The 24,812-nt window shown below is 49.1% G+C and overlaps 1 protein-coding gene across 3 annotated transcripts in view; it reads right to left on the bottom strand.

The window, feature by feature from the left end:
• The window catches only part of LOC134983457 (zinc finger protein 345-like), a 30,731-nt gene extending 11,798 nt beyond the window's left edge, over positions 1–18,933 (bottom strand). For all 3 annotated transcript variants that reach the window (XM_063949133.1, XM_063949134.1, XM_063949135.1), the window contains exon 1: positions 18,893–18,933. The gene's annotated coding sequence lies outside the window, so the exon portion shown is untranslated. The remainder of the gene's footprint in view (positions 1–18,892) is intronic.
• Positions 18,934–24,812: the final 5,879 nt, after the last annotated feature.

Genomic DNA, 24,812 nt, shown 5'->3' with positions numbered 1-24,812 from the left:
TCTACTATTGGTGGATTTTCCCATTTTTTCCTATCCTCAGGAGGAAAAGGAAAAGATGATAACAACCGTTTAGGGATTTACCCATGGTTCTTCAAACAGGGTATTTGACACAGGAAAAGTGGCTGAGGATTTCTTCTTTATATTAAAATGAGATTCCTCAATCTCATCCGTCACCTTATCAGGGATATTCAGAACTTCTCTGATAGCTTCTATGAGAGCCTCTATTCCCTGCGACAGAGTACCCTCCACCACCTCTGAGTCCACCATACCCTCCTCCATGTCCGATCCCTCATCATCAGAGGCAGACTGCAGGATATGGACCAAACTACGTTTTTGCGGAAAATGGCAGGGGACTGAGACGCTGATTTGAGTACTGAGTCTCTTTTCATAAACTCAGACATGGATTGTCTTAATTGTAACATTTGATTGTCTTAAGTATTGTGTCTCTTTCTCGTTCCGAGCGGGTGATTCAGACCTGATCGTAGATGTGCTAAATTTTAAGCACAACTACGACCAGCTTCTCTGACATGCGAGGGAATGCCCAGCACAGGGCTAGTCCGCCCAGCATGTCAGGCCCGACCCTGTCGTACAAGTACAAAAGCATCGCACATCGGCAATACTTCTGTACTGTAGGAGTAGCTCTCAGCCAGCGCAGTTCCCGCGCACTGGCTGGGAGTTACTCATCGCTGCTCAGGTCACAGCGGTTGCGTGTGACATCACACAGCCGCCATTGCCCGCCCACGGCACGATCCGGGCACGCCTGCGTTGCACGGACCGCACCCCCTAAATGGCGGCTAAATGCCGCTGGCCCGCACAGCGACCGCCTCTGCCTGTCAGTCGCTGGGCAGTTCAGGCCTGATCGCTGCTGTGCTGTGATCAAAATGCACATCACCGATCAGGTCTGAATTAGCCCCCGAGATTTACTTAGTATAAATGGAAGAAATCATTTCCCTAATGGAGTCCAGCCATGCGGGTTCAGCCCCACTAGCCTGGGAAGGGATACTACACTGAGTGCACACTAGTGACCCCCTGGGGAAGAGGAACGCTGTTCCTTACATGAAACACACTCTTTGTCTGACATACTGTATAGTGACAGCATACACACACACACACACACACACACACACACACACACACACACACAAACAGGAAAAGGTTAAATGCACAATTAACCCACAAAGAGCCCTTCCAGGGAGACACAGAGATTATGGAACCAGGACATTATGGAACCTAGATTAAGGACTTCGTACACTAATAATCGCTCTCCCCTGCTATGACCCCCGGGTACTGCTGAAGTAATCTGGAGTCTCTCCAGAGGAGCTGCGCTTCCCTATCAGTCAGCGTCTGTATAGCTGCAGTAGGGAAAATGGTGCCTGTGAGCTGCTGGATCCGCTCATGCTGAAGCCCTGACCCTTCAATGGCACGCAGTCTTCCCGTTCTTCTTTATACTGGCTGTATGTCTTATGTGCATAAAATGGATACCAACTCCTTTTATGTCTTTGTTGCCAGTCTAGGCACTGTGTCCGCTGCTCAGCCATTATGGCTGGCGAATCACTAACTAGGACGCAGGCTTAGTACTCACCACTCTTCATTCTTCTGGCTCTGTTAGGGGTGGCGTCATGCAGCGGGAATGTACGCTCATCGTGGTGGGGCTTGCAAATAGTTCCCTCAGGAGCTAGTGTCCTGTCAGCGGGGAACGGGACCATTAACCCTGAGAGAGGTTGGGCCATTAACCCCCCTAAATCCCACGAAGCAGGCAGGCTGGTGCCAACCAGTCCTGCCTGAAAATAACAAACTCAGAAACTAAATGTAGAAAACTCTTCAGGAGCTTCCAGAGATGTGACCGTCTCCTTCGGGCACATTTTCTAAACTGAGTCTGGTAGGAGGAGCATAGAGGGAGGAGCCAGCGCACACTATCATTTTCTTAAAGTGCCCAAGGCTCCTAGTGAACCCGTCTATACCCCATGGTACTAATGTGGATCCCACTATCCTCTAGGACGTGAGAGAAATCAGTTCCGCTATTACGTCTGTGAAGACCCTCGGGGCTGTCGAGAGGTCAAAGGGCAGTGCCTGGATCCGACACTGAGAGTTCTTTGGGACAAACCGTAGGAGTACCTGATGTGTAGGTCAGATTGGGAAGTGGAGCTATGCGTTCTTAAAATCAAATGACACCAAGAACTAAGACTCTTCCAAGGCCGCGATTACCACCGTTAGTGAATCCTCTTGAATCCGTAGACTATTAGGTATGGATTCAGGGAATTCAGTTGCAGGATGTGACTGACCGAGTTGTCCGTCATTAGGGACCACCAATAAATTTGAGAAGAACAGTTCCTTTGATGTGTTGGAACTGGAACAATGACTTCTGCTTCCAGGAGCCTGTGAATAGCCGCTTGCAGAGTTACCTGTTTTTCTGGGGAAGCTGCCAACCTGAGTGGAAAATTCTGAGAGGAGGAGTATCGAGCTCTAGTTTGTAACCCCCCCCCCCCAGATCAGGTCCCTGACCGAGGCATCTCAGCAGGTGCCTTCCCAGATGTGACTGAAAATTCTGGGACACGCTCCCACCTTGGGATCCCTGAGAATAGGGGAGGGAGTCCTGCTGCAGGTTCTGATGGGTAGTAGTGGCTCCCCGACATCTATGACCTCTGGCACCTCTGCGTTTGAGGCTCCCCTGGCTCTACCTCTAAACCCAGTAAGCTGAAAAGGACCAGTGTATGTGCTCTTGGAGGTGGGACTGCAGAAGGGAGATAAGCAGACTTACCTACCATGACCTGTGATAGCCACTTATTCAATTTTGATCCAAACAGGGCATCTCCTGTGTATGGAAAGCCTGCTCCACCTCTCTTTGACTCTGCATCCGCTGTCCATTGATAGTCACAAAATCCTATGCACCGAAAATGCTTTTGAGGATCACCTGGAGTGAGCAGTCCTACATCCCTGGAAGCCTCAGAGATAGACTGCTGATTTTTATGTATAAGCATTTCTTTAAGGAAGAGAGTTCCTGGGATCAAAAGTACGATCGGCTTTGATAACTGGGTAACCGAAGGATCCACTTCTTATCCGACTTTGAACTGTGGCTATCTAGTTCCAGTGATACCAGAAAGGTCACACAGGGACTCTCTTGTCTACCAAATAGGAAGGCTTCTGCAGCTCACCTTTCTTCTTGGGTAATTGTGAGACTCCCATCACAGTCTCTAGTAGAGATTCAAGCCCTTGTGAGGAAGATTCAATCTGTTTTCTCCTCAGCTTGCACAAATGTGCCTCTCTCTAGAGGTGGCATATCACCACGATTTTAGTACTGCAGGGAGTGACCGTTCTTTTGTTACCCTGTCCATGACTAAAAACCAAAACTCTTTGCCGCATTCTGCTCCCAGATAGGCTCAGGGGTGTGTAATGTGTGCGAATGAAGGATTTCCCTATCTCTCCTGGCAGCTGCCAATTCTGAGGATAGGTCAGCCATAAATCCTGTTAAAGCCGACACCCAAATCGGTATGGTCTCCTGAGTTGTGATGGCTGGCTGTGAAGCAGACTGCTGCCGACACTGCTCAGTCTGATGATATATCTGCATTGGCTGGCTGTGAAGCAGACTGCTGCCGACACTGCTCAATTTGATGATATATCTGCAGTGACTGTGAAGCAGACTGCTGCCGACACTGCTCAGACTGATGATATATCTGCAGTGGCTGGCTGTGAAACCGACTCCTGCCGACACTGCTCAGTCTGATGATATATCTGCAGTGACTGTGAAGCAGACTGCTGCCGACACTGCTCAGTCGGTTGATATATCTGCAGTGGCTGACTGTGAAGCAGATTGCTGCCGACACTGCTCAGTCAGTTGATATATCTGCAGTGGCTGACTGTGAAGCAGATTGCTGACAACACTGCTCAGTCTGGATTCCACAGGGAATAACATTGGGGTGCAGGTAAAAGAGATGACAACAGTTAGTAGCCACAGACACCACATTCTCACGACAGGAGAAAGTACCAGCAGCTAATGCCATACAAACCCAAAGAAGCTAAGTGCGTCAGGGTGGGTGCCTTGTGGAATCCAGTGTACCTCGCAGAAAGAGATTAAACAAAGGTAAGTTCTTACTATAAACCTCCTTTTCTGCAGCGGGGTACACTGAATAACACAGGGAATAACATCGGGGATGTCCTAAAGCAGTTCCTCATGGGAGGGATGCACTGTAGTGAGCACAAGAACCCGGCGTCCAAAGGAAGCATCCTGGGAGGCAGAATATAAAAGGCATAGAACCTAATGAACATGTTCACTGAGGACCACGTAGGCGCTTTGCACAATTGTTCGAGGGACGTTCCACGGCGGGCCGTCCAAGAAGGTCCAACAGACCGAGTAGAATGGGCCTTGATAGTAGAAGGAGCTGGAAGTCCAATCTGTAAATAAGCTTGTGCAATCACCATACTAATCAATCTGGCCAAGGTCTGCTTATTCGCAGGCCAGCCATGTTTGTGAAAACCAAAAAGAACAAAGAGAGAATCAGATCTCCAAAGGTAGCGGTTCTCTTCACATAGATACGGAGAACCCATACCACATCCAAAGACCGCTTTTTGGAGGACAAATCAGGAGAGATAAAGGCCGGAACCACAATATCTTGGTTAAAGTGGAAAGATGACACCACCTTAGGTAGATAACCAGGGCGAGTTCTTAGAACCGCACGGTCACGGTGAAAAATCAGGAAGGGAGACCTACAGGATAAGGCACCCAAGTCTGAAACCCATCTAGCAGAGGCAATAGCCAGCAAAAACAAGACCTTAAGTGTAAGCCATTTAAGGTCCACAGGCTCAAGAGGTTCAAACGGAGACTCTTGTAGGGCATCCAGAACAACCAACAAATCCCAAGGAACCACAGGAGGAACATAGGGAGGTTGAATCCGTAAAACACCCTGAGTGAAGGTATGAACGTCAGGCACAGTCGCAATTTTTTCTCTGAAACCACACCGACAAGGCTGAGACATGAACCTTGAGGAAGGCCAGACAAAGGCCTGATTCCAGGCCCTGTTGCAGAAATGCCAAAAGGTTGGCAGTACTGAACTTGTATGCATCAAAATTCTTAGCCGCGCACAGGGTGAAGAATTCCAGACTCTATAATAAATCCAAGCCGAAGCCGGTTTACAGGCTTTCAACATCATTTGAATGACCGCCTCAGAAAAACCTTTGGCCCTCAGAACTGAAGCTTCAAGAGCCACGCCGTCAAAGCCAGTCGGGCCAAATTCTGGTAGAGACAGGGGCCCTGAATGAGGTGGTCTGGGCGTTGCAGAAGCAGAAGAGGATGCTCTATCGAGAGACCCTGTAGGTCTAAGAACCAATGCCGTCTGGGCCACGCTGGAGCGATCAGAAGTAGTATTCCTTCTTCTTGCTTGAACTTCCTTATCACCCTGGGCAGAAGTGACACCGGAGGGAACACGTACGGCAGCCGAAAGTTCCATGGAATTGCCAGTGAATCCATGAACGCTGCTTGAAGATCCCTTGTTCTTGCACCGAAAACCGGAACCTTGTGATTGTGTCGAGACACCATCAGGTCTACATATGGTAGGCCCCACTTGTACACTAGGAGTTGAAATACTTCTGACTGAAGGGCTCCACTCTCCGGTGTGTACATCCTGACGACTGAGGACGTCCGCTTCCCAGTTGAGGACCCAGGAATGAACACTGCCAATATGGCTGGCAGATGGCGTTCCACCCATTGAAGAATCTTTGACACTTCCATCATTGCCATGTGGCTTCGCATGCTGCCTTGATGATTTATGTACACCACTGTGGTGGCATTGTCCGACCTTACTTGAACAGGCCTGTTCTGTAACAGAGGCAGGGCCAGTATCAAAGCATCTCTAGAATATTTATGTGAAGAAGAGATTCCTCCCTGTTCCACCGACCCTGAAGAGAGTGTTGCTATAACACCGCGCCCCAACCCCGCAGACTGGCATTCATCTTTAGAAGGACCCAGTTGGAGATCCAGAAGGGATGACCCCTGCTCAATTGTTGGTCCTGTAGCCACCAGCTCAGTGGCAGATAAAGTTCCGGAATCAAGGAGATCGTGTTAGATCTGATCCGGTGAGGCACTTGACCAGGATTAGCTTCTGCAGAGGACGAGAGTGAAATTGAGCGTACTCTACCATGTCGAAAGCCAACTCCACGATGCCAAGTACTTGCATCGCCGAGTGTACCAACACTCACGGACAAGAAAGGAAGTATCTTATCTTGTCCTGAAGCTGCAGGACCTTCTCTTGGGACAAGAACAACCGTTGGTTGTGTGTGTCCAACAATGCCCCCAGGTGCACCATGCTCTGAGCAGGCACCAGGGAGGATTTCTTCCAGTTGATGAGCCACCCATGTTCTTGTAGGAATTGGACCGTCAGTTCCAGATGATGGAGGAGAACCTCTGGGGAGTTTTCCAGGATCAACAAGTCGTCCAGATACGGCAGGATCCCGATACCCTGACAGCGGAGCAGAGCCGTCATAACCGCCATGACCATGGTGAAGATTCGCGGAGCCGTGGTCAGTCCAGAAGGTAAGGCCTGGAATTGATAATGTAGGTTGCCAATAGAAAACCGCAGGTATTGCTGATGTGACATGGCAATAGGTATATGTAGGTAAGCATCCTGTATGTCCAGGGATACCATATAGTCCATGGGCTCCAAGGCCAGAACAATAGAGCGAAGAGTTTCCATACGGAACTTGGATACCTACACAAATTTGTTCAAAGACTTGAGGTTGAGAATGGGCTGGGAGGAACCATTCTGTTTCGGAACTAGGAACAATGTTGAATAGTACCCCCTGCCTCTCTGAGCCAGAGGCACAGGCACTATCACTCCTGTGTCCAGGAGGGATTGTACCACCAAATGGAGAGTTTTTGCTTTCACCGGATCCGAAGGTATATTTGTCTAGGAAAACTGGCGAGGGGACGTTTCTTGAAAGAGATGGCGTATCCATGAGTGATGACTTCCCTTACCCAGGAGTCCTAAGTGGTCTGTAACCATACCTGGGCAAACCATAGTAGTCGGCCTCCCACCCTGGGATCCCCCAAGGGGAGGCCCGCCCCGTCATGCAGCAGGCTTATCTGGTTTGGAAGCAGGCTGATGGGAAGCCCAGGAACGTTTAGGTTTGGGCTTAGAGGTTTTGGAAGTGCGTGCCTGTTTCGGGTACGCCTGACCCTTTTCTTTACTTGGAGGTCGAAAGGAAAGAAAGATGGTACTTTTAGCCTTCGGAACCAAAGGATTAGTACGACGCAGACATGCAGTTTTAGCAGACGCTAAGTCAGCAACAATCTTGTTCAGATCTTCCCCAAAAAGGATGTCTCCTTTAAAAGGGATAACCTCCAAGGTATTTTTAGAGTCCAGATCCACAGACCAGGACCACAACCACAGAACCCTGCGTTCCATAATGGACGTACTAGACGCTTTGGCCGCCAGGACACCGACATCAGAGGCCACCTACTGAATATAATGAGAGGCTGTGATAATATATGAAAGACACTGTCTGACAATATCAGAAAATTAGAAGGTAGCTCCACTTTAACTTCTTGAATCCAGGCTTTAATAGCCTTCGCAGCCCAAGAAGCCGCTACAGTAGGTCTATGCACAGCACCCGCTAGAGTGCAAATAGACTTTAAGCAACCCTCCATGCACTTACCCGTCTGTTCATTCAGAGAGGTGACAGAAGTGACAGGCAGAATAGATAACACCACCAGACGCGCCACTTGCGAATCCACCGGCGGCGGTGTTTCCCAATTTTTACTTAACTCTGCAGCTGTCACGATCCGGGTTATTAGCCCCCATTATTTACCTGCTAAGTGCCTTCTGAGACTGGCCCGGCGTTCCAGGCCTGGGTTCCACCTGCGCTGTCTGCGGGCAGCGCGCTGCATATCTGTGTCCCAAGGTTCTCCTCTGTGATCGCAGCAGCTCTGACATGGCAACATTATATTAATCATCCATCTGTTTAAAGTATGGCGTCTCCTGCTCTCTGCGGCCTCCGCCGCCATTACTGCCGATTCTCACACATTAATTACAAACAGACTTTCCCTCCAGTTTCAGACATTGGCGCAGCCATGTTTGTTTTGCATCACATGTTGTTTTCAGCCTATCCACTGCAGTCTGGGCTCTGTGTAATTATCCAGCCAATCCCTGCTCACCAGCTGGTATAAATATCCTGCTCCATGGCTGGATAATCGTCAGTGCTTTGGTTGTCAATCCTGCATACATGCCTGTCCTGTTTGGTGAATTCTCAGCTTGACTTTCCAGGGATTCCAGCTCCTGTGATTCCAGCTTCTCCAAGAGATTGGCACCAATTACCATCCTGCGGTGCAGCCTGACTCCTGCAGTGTTCCAGCTCTGCTTCCTGGCTTTCTACTGCGATCCTGACATCGGCTTCCAGCGTTGGTTCTATTCTGCCTCCAGCTTCCAGCGGTATCCTGGTATCATTATTGCTGCCATTATCTACAGCATCGCTCACTAGCTTCTGTGGTAAAGTGTCACTGGCTTCCAGCTTCCAGCGCGTCACTCACATCTCTCTCAGCTTCCAGCAGTGATTGGTGTTACCATCAGAATCCAGCGGTGCTTCACGTCATCTCCAGCGGTATTCATATATCGCTCTGCATATTATTCCACACAACATCAAACCACAGTATCCATCGATGCTCACCATCGAACTGTTGCTCCAGTGGTGAGTTCAGCACATCTTTCCTTACACCGGGTCCGTCCAGTAGTCTCTGGCAATCCTATCTACATCTCTTCAGCCTCAGTGTATCAGCGCCTGTCCCAGTCTCCTGTCTACCACCTACTGGGCGGTACTTGTCGTTCCTCATTACAGCGGTTAGCTGTGGTCACAGACTTTCCAACTCCGGATTTTGGCAAGGACTTTACCATCTTGTTCTGCATAGCCACAGTCACAAATACCAGTTGCATTCCCAGGAATGTTGAAGATATCTCATTGCCAAGAGTTATACTGTGTGTTCAATAAACTGACTGTTATATTTTACTCCGTTGTTGTGGTCACGCCTTTGGGTTCTAACATCATGTATGTCTAGGAACCAAATCTCACCTCCATGGTTCACTTACACGCCAGCCCCTACATCTGAGGGTCCCCTCAGTCAGCCTCATCCCTCAGTTGTGACAGCAGTGAGGGGATAACGAGTATTTTCTTAGACAGGGAGAATTTCTTTCCTGGAGACTCCCAGGATTCCTGACGTATGTCAACTAAATGGCCAGAATGGGGCAAAATTAATTTAGTGACCATCTGACGTTTGAACTTATCGGGTTTCTTAGACGTATCCGGAGCTTCAGACTCATCATCAAGCTGAAGAATCAGCCTGATAGCCTCCAAGAGGTCAGGAACATCCACCTGTGTAATAGATTCCCCATCAGAAGCATCTGCATCAGTGTCTGAGAGCTCAGTGTATACGCCATCTTCATCGCATGAAGTACCCGAAACGTATGTGGATTGTGAGGAAGTAATGGCCCACTTAGATGACCCTTTGGTCCTAGGAGGGTGAGGGTTAGGTTTATATTTAACCAAAGACTGATTTAATTGTTGTAACTGAGTTGACAGAGTATCTGCCCATGGAGGAATAACTGCAGGGACAATATGTGGCTGCAATAGCACAGGAGGTCCCACAGGGGGCCCAAGTCTCGTTACTAGCGTAATCAGTAATTGGAAAAGCAGACCAAGGTGGGTCTCCGTGTGCCCCCAGTGCTGCAGGATGACTGGGGGGGTATGGAACCCCCAATACCTGAACCCTCAGCTGCAACGTTTTCCTCCTAGCAATCCGTGGCATCAGCTTAAGGACATCCCACCTACCACTAACTTTGTCGTTGGTGCCAACGTGCACCAAGACCGCTGGGTCGTTCCCGGCCCCTCCCAACAATCTTTCTACCCGGTCTGCAATGTGCCGTACCCGAGCACCCAGGAGAGAACAGACTGTACGAGGATCCCGGTCCCGGTAGCAGATTGCCCTATCCTGTTAAACACTATATATGACCCTGACGCACTTAGCCCCCCTCAGGGTACAAAATATAGTGATAGCAATATGTGTGAGATACACAGAATAGGAACCACACAGCAGCTATAGGCACACACAGTCACATGTACAATGCAGGAATTATTATAAACAATAATACAACTGCACTGGACTAGCAATACTAAGTAAAGCTACAAATATTGTATTAAATGACCTTCAGGCTGTGTGTATAAGGTGTATATGAAACATACATGCATTCTGTGGTTAGACTTAGCTCCCATTGCAATGATATCTCATTATGGTATGCAATTATTCCAAAATACGGAAAAATCCCATATCCAAAATACCTCTGGTCCCAAGCAGTTTGGATAAGGGATACGCAACCTGTATAACAATGCACAGTAACCACTGGGTGTATATCACAGGATACTTGTATTAAATATCCCTGAATGTATGCACTGTCTAAAGGACATGTAGAATACTTAAGTGTCCTGTAAATGCACAGCGCTGATGAGACAGGCGGCTTTACAGAGGAGACATCGCCCAGCAGTCCCAGAATCAGCGCAGCTCTGTGTAATGGCGCCCAAATGCTGACAGGGAGTGAGTGAGACAGAGAGATGCAGCTCCAGGGCGGGAACAGTTACTCTAAATGGCGCCTGGGGCTGGGGGAGGGGCTACAGGTCAGAGCCTTATCCCCTTGCTGGACTTCACCACCGGGTACTGCGGGGCCTATACTAAACGGATTTAGTAAATCTGACCTGTGCCTCTTGCCCTGGTGGATTTAGTGGGGTCCCTGCACGGCCACAGTGTCCACACCAGCAGCGCGGACTGTCTCCGGAGACTGCGCTGGATCGTAATTTCGGCGGGTCCCGCCTCGGGGACCCTCTTACCTCCACCCGATGATGCGGCCACGCGATCCAGGAGAGCAACGGCAGTATGTGTACCTGATGGGACCGGAGCACCTCCGCTGTAAGTACCCGGCAACCAGGGCACAGGAGTATACAGCGCCGCTGGGGGAGGTGAGGGAGCCGCAGCACGGAAGGTCAGCATGACATATAGCACCAAGTGCCTGTGCTGCGGCCCTTGAAGTCTTCTTTCTTCTTAGAAAGCTCTTTTCAGGGCTGCCTAGCGCAGCCCCCCCCTGTTACCTGCCTGCACTGCAGGCACCAACTTACACACTGCGCTCCAGTGCCTGGAGGCGGGGTTATAGAGGAGGCAGCGCTATGCATCCTGGGAACAGTCAAAGCTTTAGCCTGTTGGTGCCTCACATCAAGATCCAACTCTACACCCCAATGTTATTCCCTGTGGAATACCAGTGTACCCCGCTGCAGAAAGGGAAGATCTTTAATAGCCTCGCTCATAAAATTTGCAGCATTCTGTATATGTTGGAGCAGAGTAATGACCAGAGAGTATAAACTCAATAACCATATCAGACCACTTGACTACCGCCCTGGAAATCCACCCCTGGAGTGTTGTGCTGCGCCTGCTGCTGTATAAATTGCCTTGAGCATGGTCTCAATGTTATGGTCAGCCGGCTCTTTCAGGTATATAGCCCCTGGATACCGACTGACGGGAGGAGGGGGGGGGGGGGGGATGTTCCATACCTTCCTGCCCTCAGCTGGGAGGCGAAACGTAGTTAAAAACCTCTGAGGAATTTTACATTTCTTAGTGAAACCACTAGAGGGGGCCGAGAAGCTTTCTTGGTATCTGTATCTCTCTTTTAGCTACCGATAAAATCTCGCCGTGTGTACACACCATTAGTCCCATGAAGCAGGTGGTCTGTCTGCCAACCAGAGCTACCTGAAAATAATAAAATACAATAAAAATAAAGGAAACTCTCTGGAGCTCCAGAGAAATGCACCCGGTTCCTTGGGCACATTTTTCTAAACTGAATCTGGTGGGAGGGGCAAAGAGGGGAGGAGCCAGCACACACATACACACTAAAAGTTTTTAAGTGCCAGGCTAGAGTGCACAGGTTCTCAAACTCGGTCCTCAGGACCCCACACAGTGCATGTTTTGCAGGTCTCCTCATAGAATCACAAGTGACATAATTAGCTCCACCTGTGGACCTTTTAAAAGGTGTCAGTGAGTAATTAATACACCTGTGCACCTGCTGGGTTACCTGCAAAACATGCACTGCGTGGGGTCCTGAGGACCGAGTTTGAGAACCACTGCTATAGTGGAACCGATCTATACCCCATGGTACTAAAGTAATAGACCCCAGTATCCACTAGGACGCAAGAGAAAAGCTTTTCAGGGCAGCCCTCCTGTTCGGTGACCTGCTACTGCAGGCACCAACTCGAAACTGAGATGATCCCCTTGTATACTATGACAGCACAGGCCCCTCCACCTGTATATTATGACAGCACAGGTCGCTCCCCTGTATATTATAACAAAACAGGTCGCTCCCCCTGTATACTGTGACAGCACAGGATGCTACCCCTGTATATTATACTGTATATTATGACACACAGGCCACTCCCCCCTGTATATTATAACACTGGTCACTCCCTCTGTATATTATGACAACACAGGCCACTCTACCTGTATATTATGACAACACAGGCCACCCCCCATATATTATGACAGCACAGGATGCTACCCCCTGTATACTATGACAGCCCAGGATGCTACCCCTGTATACTATGACAGCCCAGGATGCTACCCCTGTATACTATGACAGCCCAGGATGCTACCCCTGTATACTATGACAGCCCAGGATGCTACCCCTGTATATTATACTGTATATTATGACACACAGGCCACTCCCCCCTGTATATTATAACACTGGTCACTCCCTCTGTATATTATGACAACACAGGCCACTCTACCTGTATATTATGACAACACAGGCCACCCCCCATATACTATGACAGCACAGGCCACTCCCCCTGCATACTATGACAGCCCAGGATGCTACCCCTGTATACTATGACAGCCCAGGATGCTACCCCTGTATACTATGACAGCCCAGGATGCTACCCCTGTATACTATGACAGCCCAGGATGCTACCCCTGTGTATTATGAAAACACGGGCCGCTCCCCCTGTATACTGTGAAATCACAGGATGTTACCCCTGTATATTATGACAACACACGCCGCTCCTCCTGTATACTATGACAGCACAGGATGCTACCCCTGTATATTATGACAACACAGGACACTCCCCCTGTATACGATGACAGCACAGGATGCTACCCCTGTATATTATGACAACACGGGCCGCTCCTCCTGTATATTATGACAACACAGGCCACTCCCCCTGTATATTATGACAACACAGACTGCTACCCCTGTATATTATGAAAACACAGGCCGCTCCCCCTGTATACTATGACAGCACAGGATGCTACCCCTGTATACTATGACAGCACAGGATGCTACCCCTGTATACTATGACAGCACAGGTCGCTCCCCTTGTATACTATGACAGCACAGACCGCTCCCCCTGTATACAATGACGGCACAGGATGCTACCCCTGTATACTATGACAATACAGGCCGCTCCCCCTGTATACAATGACGGCACAGGATGCTACCCCTGTATATTATGACAATACAGGCCGCTCCCCCTGTATACAATGACAGCACAGGATGCTACCCCTGTATATTATGACAATACAGGTCGCTCCTTCTGTATAGAAAGCCAATACATGCTGCTCTCCCTATATAATAATAGTAACAAGACACCACAGGCCCCTCCGCCTGCATATTATGACAACACAGGTCGCTCCTCCTGTATACTATGACAGTACAGGTCGCTGCCCCTGTATATTATGCTACTACCCCTGTATATAATGACGGCACAGGATGCTACCCCTGTATATTATGACAACACGCCGCTCCTCCTGTATACTATGACAGCACAGGATGCTACCCCTGTATGTTATGACAACACAGGCCGCTCCTCCTGTATACTATGACAGCACAGGATGCTACCCCTGTATGTTATGACAACACAGGCCGCTCCTCCTGTATACTATGACAGCACAGGATGCTACCCCTGTATATTATGACAACACAGACCGCTCCCCCTGTATACTATGACAACACAGGCCACTTCCCCTGTATACTATGACAGCACAGGATGCTAACCCTGTATACTATGACAATACAGGCCACTCCCCCTGTATATTATGACAACTCAGACCACTCCTCGTTGTATACTATGACAACACAGGCCACCCCCCATATATAATGACAACACAGGCTGCTCCTCCTGCATACTATGACAGCACAGCATGCTACCCCTGTATATTATGACAACACAGGCCGCTCCTCCTGTATAGTATGACAGCACAGGATGCTACCCCTGTATATTATGACAGCACAGGCCGCTCCTCCTGTATACTATGACAACATAGGATGCTACCCCTGTATATTATGACAGCACAGGCCGCTCCCCCTGTATACTATGACAGCACAGGATGCTACCCCTGTATATTATGACAATACAGGACGCTCCCCCTGTATATTATAACAACACAGGCCACTCCCCCTGTATATTATGACAGCACAGGCCGCTCCTCCTGTATACTATGACAACATAGGATGCTACCCCTGTATATTATGACAGCACAGGCCGCTCCCCCTGTATAGTATGACAGCACAGGATGCTACCCCTGTATATTATGACAGCACAGGCTGCTACCCCTGTATATTATGACAACACAGGCAGCTCCCCCTGTATATTATGACAGCACAGGCCACTCCCCCTGTATATTATGACAGCACAGGATGCTACCACTATATATTATGACAGCACAGGATGCTACCCCTGTATATTATGACAACACAGGCCGCTCCTCCTGTATACTGTGACAGCACAGGATGCTACCCCTGTATATTATGACAGCACAGGCCGCTCCTCCTGTATATTATGATGGCATAGGATGCTACCCCTGTATATTATGACAACTCAGGCCACCCCCCAATTATTATGACAACACAGGTTGCTCCCCCTGCATACTATGACAGCACAGGAATCTACCACTGTATATTATGACAACACAGGCCGCTCCTCCTGTATACTATGATGGCGCAGGATGCTACCCCTGTATATTATGACAACACAGGACACTCCCCCTGTATACTATGACAGCACAGGATGCTCCCCTTGTATATTATAACACAGGCCGCTCCCCCTGTATACTATGACAGCACAGGATGCTAACCCTATATACTATGACAACACAGGCTGCTCCTCCTGTATACTATGACAGCACAGGATGCTACCCCTGTATATTATGACAACACAGGCCACTCCCCCTGTATATTATGACAACACAGGCCACTCCCCCTGTATACTATGACAGCACAGGATGTTACCCCTGTATATTATGACAGCACAGGATGCTCCCCCTGTATATTATAACACAGGCCGCTCCCCTTGTATACTATGACAGCACAGGATGCTACACCTGTATATTATGACAACACAGGCCGCTCCCCCTGTACACTATGACAGCACAGGATGATAACCCTGTATACTATGACAACACAGGCTGCTCCTCCTGTATACTATGACAGCACAGGATGATAACCCTGTATACTATGACAACACAGGCTGCTCCTCCTGTATACTATGACAGCACAGGATGTTACCCCTGTATATTATGACAACACAGGCTGCTCCACCTGTATATTATGACAGCACAGGATGCTACCCCTGTATATTATAACACAGGCCGCTCCACCTGTATACTATGACAGCACAGGATACTACCCCTGTATACTATGAAAGCACAGGATGCTACCCTTGTATATTACAGCAACACAGGTCGCTCCCCCTGTATACTATGACAGCAGATGATGCTACCACTGTATATTATGTAAACACAGGCCGCTCCTCCTGTATACTATGACAGCACAGGATGCTACCGCTGTATATTATGACAACACAGGCCGCTCCTCCTGCATACTATGACAACACAGGATGCTACCCCTGTATTTTATGACAGCACAGGCCGCTCCCCCTGTATATTATGACAGCACAGGATGCTACCCCTGTATACTATGACAGCACAGGATGCTACCCCTGTATATTATGACAACACAGGATGCTCCCCCTGTATATTATGACAATACAGGACGCTCCCCCTGTATATTATGACAGCACAGGATGCTACCCCTGTATATTATGACAACACAGGCCACTCCTCCTGTATATTATGATGGCACAGGATGTATATTATCCCTGTATATTATGACAATTCAGACCACTCCTCCTGTATACTATGACAACACAGGATGCTACCCCTGTATATTATGACAACACAGGCCGCTCCTCCTGTATACTATGACAGCATAGGATGCTACCCCTGTATATTATGACAACACAGGCCGCTCCTCCTGCATACTATGACAACACAGGATGCTACCCCTGTATTTTATGACAGCACAGGCCGCTCCCCCTGTATATTATGACAGCACAGGATGCTACCCCTGTATATTATGACAACACAGGCCACCCCCCAATTATTATGACAACACACGATGTTCCCCCTGTATATTATGATGGCACAGGATGCTACCCCTGTATATTTTGACAACTCAGACCACTCCTCCTGTATACTATGACAACACAGGATGCTACCCCTGTATATTATGACAACACAGGATGCTACCCCTGTATATTATGACAACACAGGCCACCCCCCAATTATTATGACAACACAGGTTGCTCCCCCTGCATACTATGACAGCACAGGAATCTACCACTGTATATTATGACAACACAGGCCGCTCCCCCAGTATACTATGACAACACAGGCCACCCCCCAATTATTATGACAACACAGGCCGCTCCCCCTGTATACAATGACAGCACAGGAATCTACCACTATATATTATGACAACACCTACCGTTCCTCCTGTATACTATGATGGCGCAGGATGCTACCCATGTATATTATGACAACACAGGCCACTCCTCCTGTATACTATGACAGAACAGGATGCTACCCATGTATATTATGACAACACTGGCCACTCCTCCTGTATACTATGACAGAACAGGATGCTACCCCTGTATACTATGACAACACAGGACGCTCCCCCTGTATACTATGACAACACAGGCCACCCCCCATATATAATGACAACACAGTTCGCTCCCCCTGTATATTATGACAGCACAGGATGCTACCCCTGTATATTATGACAACACGGGCCGCTCCTACTGTATACTATGACAACACAGGATGCTACCCCTGTATATTATGACAAAACAGGCCACGCCCCAATTATTATGACAACACAGGTTGCTCCCCATGCATACTATGACAGCACAGGAATCTACCACTGTATATTATGACAACACAGGCCGCTCCCCCAGTATACTATGACAACACAGGCCACCCCCCAATTATTATGACAACACAGGCCGCTCCCCCTGTATACTATGACAGCACAGGAATCTACCACTGTATATTATGACAACACAGGCCCCTCCCCCGTATATTATGACAACACCCGCCGCTCCTCCTGTATACTATGATGGTGCAGGATGCTACCCATGTATATTATGACAACACAGGCCACTCCTCCTGTATACTATGACAGCACAGGATGCTACCCCTGTATACTATGACAACACAGGACGCTCCCCCTGTATACTATGACAACACAGACCAACCCCCATATATTTGGACAACACAGGCCGCTCCCCCTGTATACTATGACAGCACAGGATGCTACCCCTGTATACTATGACAACACAGGATGCTCCCCCTGTATACTATGACAACACAGGTCGCTCCCCCTGTATACTATGACAACACAGGTCACTCCCCCTGTATACTATGACAGCACAGGAAGCTACCCCTGTATATTATGACAACACACGCCACTCCTCCTGTATATTATGATGGCACAGGATGCTACCCCTGTATATTATGAACCACAGGCCGCTCCTCCTGTATACTATGACAGCACAGGATCATACCCCTGCATATTATGACAACACAGGCCGCTACCCCTGTATACTATGACAACACAGGCCACGCCCCAATTATTATGACATCACAGGCCGCTCCCCCTGTATACTATGAAAGCACAGGATGCTACCCCTGTATACTATGACAACGCAAGCCACTCCCCCGTATATTATGACATCACATGCCGCTCTTCCTGTATACTATGATGGCACAGGATGCTACCCATGTATATTATGACAACACAGGCCAATCCTCCTGTATATTATGACAGCACAGGATGCTCCCCCTGTATACTATGACAACACAGGCCGCTCCCCCTGTATAGTACAATGCCACAGGACAGAACAGTAAAGGTGGGGTCTGCGCCACCTGTATTACGGTAACGGCGGGGTCTGCGCCACCTGTATTACAGTAACGGCGGGGTCTGCGCCTCCTGTATTACGGTAACGGTGGGGTCTGCACCACCTGTATTACGGTAACGGCGGGGTCTGCGCCACCTGTATTACGGTAATGGCGGGGTCTGCACCACCTGTATTACGGTAATGGCGGGGTCTGCGCCACCTGTATTACGGTAACGTCGGGTCTGCGCCACCTGTATTATGGTAACGGCGGGGTCTGCGCCTCCTGTATTATAGTAACGGCGGGGTCTGCGCCTCCTGTATTACGGTAACGTCGGGTCTGCGCCACCTGTATTATGGTAACGGCGGGGTCTGCGCCACCTGTATTACGGTAACGGCGGGGTCTGCGCCACCTGTATTACGGTAATGGCGGGGTCTGCGCCACCTGTATTACGGTAACGGCGGGGTCTGCGCCACCTGTATTACGGTAATAGGACACTAGAGTGTCAGCCACCTGTACAGGGATAATGCAGCACCAGAGGCTGCTCCAGCTGCACTATAACAAGGCACCAGAGGCTGCTCCCCCTGTAGTACAGAACCTGACACCAGAGCTGCTCAGCCTATAGAATAATAATAATAATATCATTACCTGCTGCCAGACACAGCAATGGCTGCTCTCTGCTCCTGCTGCCTTGTGGGAATGACAGAAGGAAGGCGGAGCTCAGACCAGGGGAAAATGGCCGCCGCTCCTGACGTCACTACTCGGCAAGGGACCCTATTACTGCTGCTGGACTTGTCTACAAGAAAATGGCCGCCGGCCTCGTGCACTGAAGACGTGTGTGTCACTATTCATTAGAAAGGGCGGGGTGTAGTAGGGGAGGGGCCAGTCACCAGGAAGCAGCCTGTGCCAATCAGTCCCTACTTCCGGACTGTGCGTTCTACATACAGGAAGTGAGTTTTCATCGACTACTGCAGCCTCCCAGTGTCCGTGGAGATCAGGTAATGGCGTCTTACTATACAGGGGGAGCAGCCTGTGGTGTCCTGTTGTTGTTGTTATTATTATTATTATACAGGGGGGCAGCCTGTAGTGTCCTGTTGTTGTTATTATTATTATTATTATTATACAGGGGGGCAGCCTGTAGTGTCCTGTTGTTATTATTGTTGTTATTATTATTATTATTATTATTATAATACAGGGGGAGTGGACTGTGGTGTCCTGTTATTATTATTATTATTATTATTTAGAGTGTTGTCCTCTTGTTGTTGTTGTTATTATTATTAATATACAGAGGGAGCAGCCTTTGGTGTCCTGTTATTATTATAATACTGGAGGAGCAACCTGTGGAATACAGTTGTTATTATTATTATTATTATTATTATTATTATTATTATTATTATAATACAGAGGGAGCAGCAGCCTGTGGTGTCCTGTAATTATAATAAAGGGGGAGTAGCCGGTGGTGTCCTGTTAATAAAGACATATGGGGGTGAGGGGGTCTGAGATAGTCACTCTAATGTCACATATATATAATATATATATATATATATATATATATATATATAGTAATAATTCAGGAACATGACTGGGGCGGTGAGGGGATCTGAGAATGTCACAGTGACATCACTAATATCTATAGTAATAATACAGGGACATGACTGGGGAGGTGACGGGGACCTGGGAGTCTCACAGTGACAAGAGAAAGAAAGTAGACTTCTTTGTGGGCGCACTCTTGTGAAGAAATAATGAGATATTCTCAAAGAATAAAACTTAACTTTTATTACAAATGATTAAGAAATTATTCAATCTCCTGAGAACAAATAATGTCTCCTTCCGCCCCCACCCTGCTGCCCACCTGCCTGTCTCCTGTCGCCTTTCCCCTGCCTGTCTTCTGCCACCCCCACCCTGCTGCCCACCTGCCTGTCTCCTGTCGCCTTTCCCCTGCCTGTCTCCTGCCACTCCCACCCTGCTGCACACCTGCCTGTCTCCTGTCGCCTTTCCCCTGCCTGTCTCCTGCCACCCCCACCCTGCTGCCCACCTGCCTGTCTCCTGTCGCCTTTCCCCTGCCTGTCTCCTGCCACCCCCACCCTGCTGCCCACCTGCCAGTCTCCTGTCCCTTTCCCCTGCCTGTCTCCTGCCACCCCCACCCTGCTGCCCACCTGCCTGTCTCCTGTCGCCTTTCCCCTGCCTGTCTCCTGCCACCCCCACCCTGCTGCCCACCTGGCAGTCTCCTGTCCCTTTCCCCTGCCTGTCTCCTGCCACCCCCACCCTGCTGCCCACCTGCCTGTCTCCTGTCGCCTTTCCCCTGCCTGTCTCTTGCTGCCCACCTGCCTGTCTCCTGTCGCCTTTCCCCTGCCTGTCTCCTGCCACCCCCACCCTGCTGCCCACCTGCCTGTCTCCTGCCACCCCCACCCTGCTGCCCACCTGCCTGTCTCCTGTCGCCTTTCACCTGCCTGTCGCCTGCCACCCCCACACCTGCTGTCCACCTCCCTGTCTCCTGCCACCTTTCCCCTGCCTGTCTCCTGCCGCCTTTCCCCTGCCTGTCTCCTGACACCTTTGCTACACCATCGGCTGGATGTGTGAATCCTGAGGTCACGGAGACTGTACGCCGCAGCTCCATGAATGAGGCCATGAAATTTCCCTAAGGAGACCCTGTCCCTTCACAACCAATTCTCACCCTTACACCACTTCATGGCTGCAGCCATACTCGTTTGACAACTCAGGACACATAGCGCACATGCTCCGTACAGGTCGTGCACATGAGCGGTGTACCAAACATCATCTCATTGTGACTCCACCCACAATAGCGCTAATATCTAGATCAGGTCCACTATGCAGTGCAGCCTTATGGGGCTGGGTCACAGGAACCTCGGAGACACTGACCCTGACTCTATGGCTGTGGGGAAATAGGAGACTTAATGACCACTCTATTCCATATTTACTATGTTACATGTGCAGTATGTTTTATGTATTATATTTATTCCAGGAACTCCAGCTGTGAGGAACGGAGTCTTTATTACACATCACATGTTCTGTATTCTCTCTGATTCACAAAGGATGGACAAGGACAGGAGTCACAGGACTGAGAGGATAATAAATATCACCCTGGAGATCATCTACCTGCTGACTGGGGATGTGAGTGGATCTGGGAGCGTCTTAGTAACCTTATATCTATAGTAATAATACAGGGACATGACTGGGGAGGTGAGGGGATCTGGGAGCATTACTGTGACCTTATATCTATAGTAATAATACAGGGACATGATTGGAGAGGTGAGGGGATCTGGGAGTGTCACAGTGATGTCACTTATATCTATAGTAATGATACAGTGACATGACTGGGGAGGTGATATGATCTGGGAGCATCACTGTGACCTTATATCTATAGTAATAATACAGGGACATGACTGGGGAGGTGAGGGGATCTGGGAGCGGAGCAGTGATGTCACATATCTATAGTAATAACACGGGCATGACTGGGGAGTGAGAGGATCTGGGATCGTCGCAGTGACATCACTAATATCTATAGTAATAATACAGGGACATGACTGGGCAGTTGAGGGTATCTGGGAGCATCACAGTGACATCACTCATATCTATAGTAATAATACAAGGACATGACTGGGGATGTAAGGGGATCTAGGAGTGGCACAGTGATGTCACTTCTATCTTTAGTAATAATACAGGGACATGACTGGGGAGGTGAAGGGATCTGGGTGCATCACTTTTTGAAGTCACATATATCTATAGCAATAATACAGGGACATGACTGGGGAGGTGAGGGGTTTAGGAGCGTCACAGTGATGTCACTTTTGTCTATAGTAATAATACAGGGACATGACTGGGGGGGTGGGGGGTATCTGGGAGTTAATACAAAACAACTGATTTTGAATACACCTTAGGCGCTAACACCTTATACACAGATACCATATAACACTACTGATGAAATGGGACATTTCAGCAGTAGTGTTATATGGTATCTGTGTATTAGGTGTTAGCGCCTAAGGTGTATTCAAAATCAGTTGTTTTGTATTAGCTCTTTTGGTGATTGGGAATCACTAGAGTACATCTGGGCAGCTCTTCCCCACCAAGCGCTATTTTCTGTTCCACCTATATATCTTTGGTATCTGGGAGTGTCACAGTGACATCACTTATATCTATTGTAATAATTCAAGGACATGACTGGGGAGGTTAGGGGATCTGGAAGTGTCACAGTGACATCACTTATATCTATAGTAATAATTCAGGGACATGACTTCGGAGGTTAGGGGATCTGGGAGTGTATATATTGATATTTGATGTCTCCACCATTACACAGGATTACACAATAGTGAAGAAGACATCCAATGAGTATGAGACACCAAGCAGCCATCCTCGTTTATCAGGAGGACTGAGTAGAACCCAGAGCCCCATCACGGTGCCTCCACCTCACTCACTGACACATGAGAGACACAATGACCAGAAGATCCTGGAACTCACCAACAAGATCATTCAGCTGCTGACTGAAGAGGTGACTACTGGGAATGGGGCATTATACAGTAACACCAGGGGATGTGTCTGGGTGGTGACTGGAGAGGTGACTGCTGGGAATGGGACATTATACAGTAACACCAGGGGATGTGTCTGGGTGATGACTGGAGAGGTGACTGCTGGGAATGGGACATTATACAGTAACACCAGGGGACGTGTCTGGGTGATGACTGGAGAGGTGACTGCTGGGAATGGGGCATTATACAGTAACACCAGGGGATGTGTCTGGGTGATGACTGGAGGGGTGACTGCTGGGAATGGGCCATTATACAGTAACACCAGGGTGTGTGTCTTGGTGATGACTGGAGAGGTGACTGCTGGGAATGGGACATTATACAGTAACACCAGGGGATGTGTCTGGGTGATGACTGGGGAGGTGACTGCTGGAAATGGGACATTATACAGTTACACCAGGGTACGTGTCTGGGTGATGACTGGAGAGGTGACTGCTGGGAATGGGGCATTATACAGTAACACCAGGTGACGTGTCTGGGTGATGACTGGAGAGGTGACTGCTGGGAATAAGACATTATACAGTAACACCAGGGAATGTATCTGGGTGATGACTGGAGAGGTGACTGCTGGGAATGGGCCATTATACAGTAACACCAGGGTGTGTGTCTTGGTGATGACTGGAGAGGTGACTGCTGGGAATGGGACATTATACAGTAACACCAGGGGATGTGTCTGGGTGATGACTGGGGAGGTGACTGCTGGAAATGGGACATTATACAGTTACACCAGGGGACGTGTCTGGGTGATGACTGGAGAGGTGACTGCTGGGAATGGGGCATTATACAGTAACACCAGGTGATGTGTCTGGGTGATGACTGGAGAGGTGACTGCTGGGAATGGGGCATTATACAGTAACAGCAGGGGACGTGTCCGGGTGATGACTGGAGAGGTGACTGCTGGGAAAGGGAGATTATACAGTATCACCAGGGGACGTGTCTGGGTGATGACTGGAGAGGTGACTGCTGGGAATGGGACATTATACAGTAACACCAGGGGATGTGTCTGGGTGATGACTGGAGAGGTGACTGCTGGGAATGGGAGATTATACAGTATCACCAGGGGATGTGTCTGGGTGATGACTGGAGAGGTGACTGCTGGGGATGGGGTATTATACAGTAACACCGGGGGATGTGTCTGGGTGATGACTGGAGAGGTGACTGCTGGGAATGGGACATTACACAGTAACATCAGGGGTCGTGTCTGGGCGATGACTGGAGAGGTGACTGCTGGGAATGGGACATTATACAGTAACACCAGGGGACGTGTCAGGGTGATGACTGGAGAGGTGACTGCTGGGAATGGGGCATTATACAGTAACACCAGGGGATGTGTCTGGGTGATGACTTGAAAGGTGACTGCTGGGAATGGGACATTATACAGTAACACCAGTGGACGTGTCTGCTGGGAATGGGACATTATACAGTAACACCAGTGGACGTGTCTGGGTGATGACTGGAGAGGTGACTGCTGGGGATGGGGTATTATACAGTAACACCGGGGGATGTGTCTGGGTGATGACTGGAGAGGTGACTGCTGGGAATGGGGCATTATACAGTAACACCAGGGGATGTGTCTGGGTGATGGCTGGAGAGGTGACTGCTGGGAATGGGTCATTATACAGTAACACCAGGGGATGTGTCTGGGTGATGACTGGAGAGGAGACTGCTGGGAATGGGCCATTATACAGTAACACCGGGGGATGTGTCTGGGTGATGACTGGAGAGGTGACTGCTGGGAATGGGGCATTATACAGTAACACCAGGGGATGTGTCTGGGTGATGACTGGAGAGGTGACTGCTGGGAATGAGGCATTATACAGTAACACCAGGGGATGTGTCTGGGTGATGACTGGAGAGGTGACTGCTGGGAATGGGGCATTATACAGTAACACCAGGGGATGTGTCTGGGTGATGACTGGAGAGGTGACTGCTGGGAATGGGACATTATACAGTAACACCAGGGGACGTGTCTGGGTGATGACTGGAGAGGTGACTGCTGGGAATGGGGCATTATACAGTAACACCAG

This window comes from Pseudophryne corroboree, assembly GCF_028390025.1.
Source record: "Pseudophryne corroboree isolate aPseCor3 chromosome 3 unlocalized genomic scaffold, aPseCor3.hap2 SUPER_3_unloc_15, whole genome shotgun sequence".
Classification (NCBI taxonomy): Eukaryota; Metazoa; Chordata; class Amphibia; order Anura; family Myobatrachidae; genus Pseudophryne; species Pseudophryne corroboree.
Note: the sequence above shows the minus strand (reverse complement) of the source record. Positions and strands in the feature narration are given on the sequence as shown.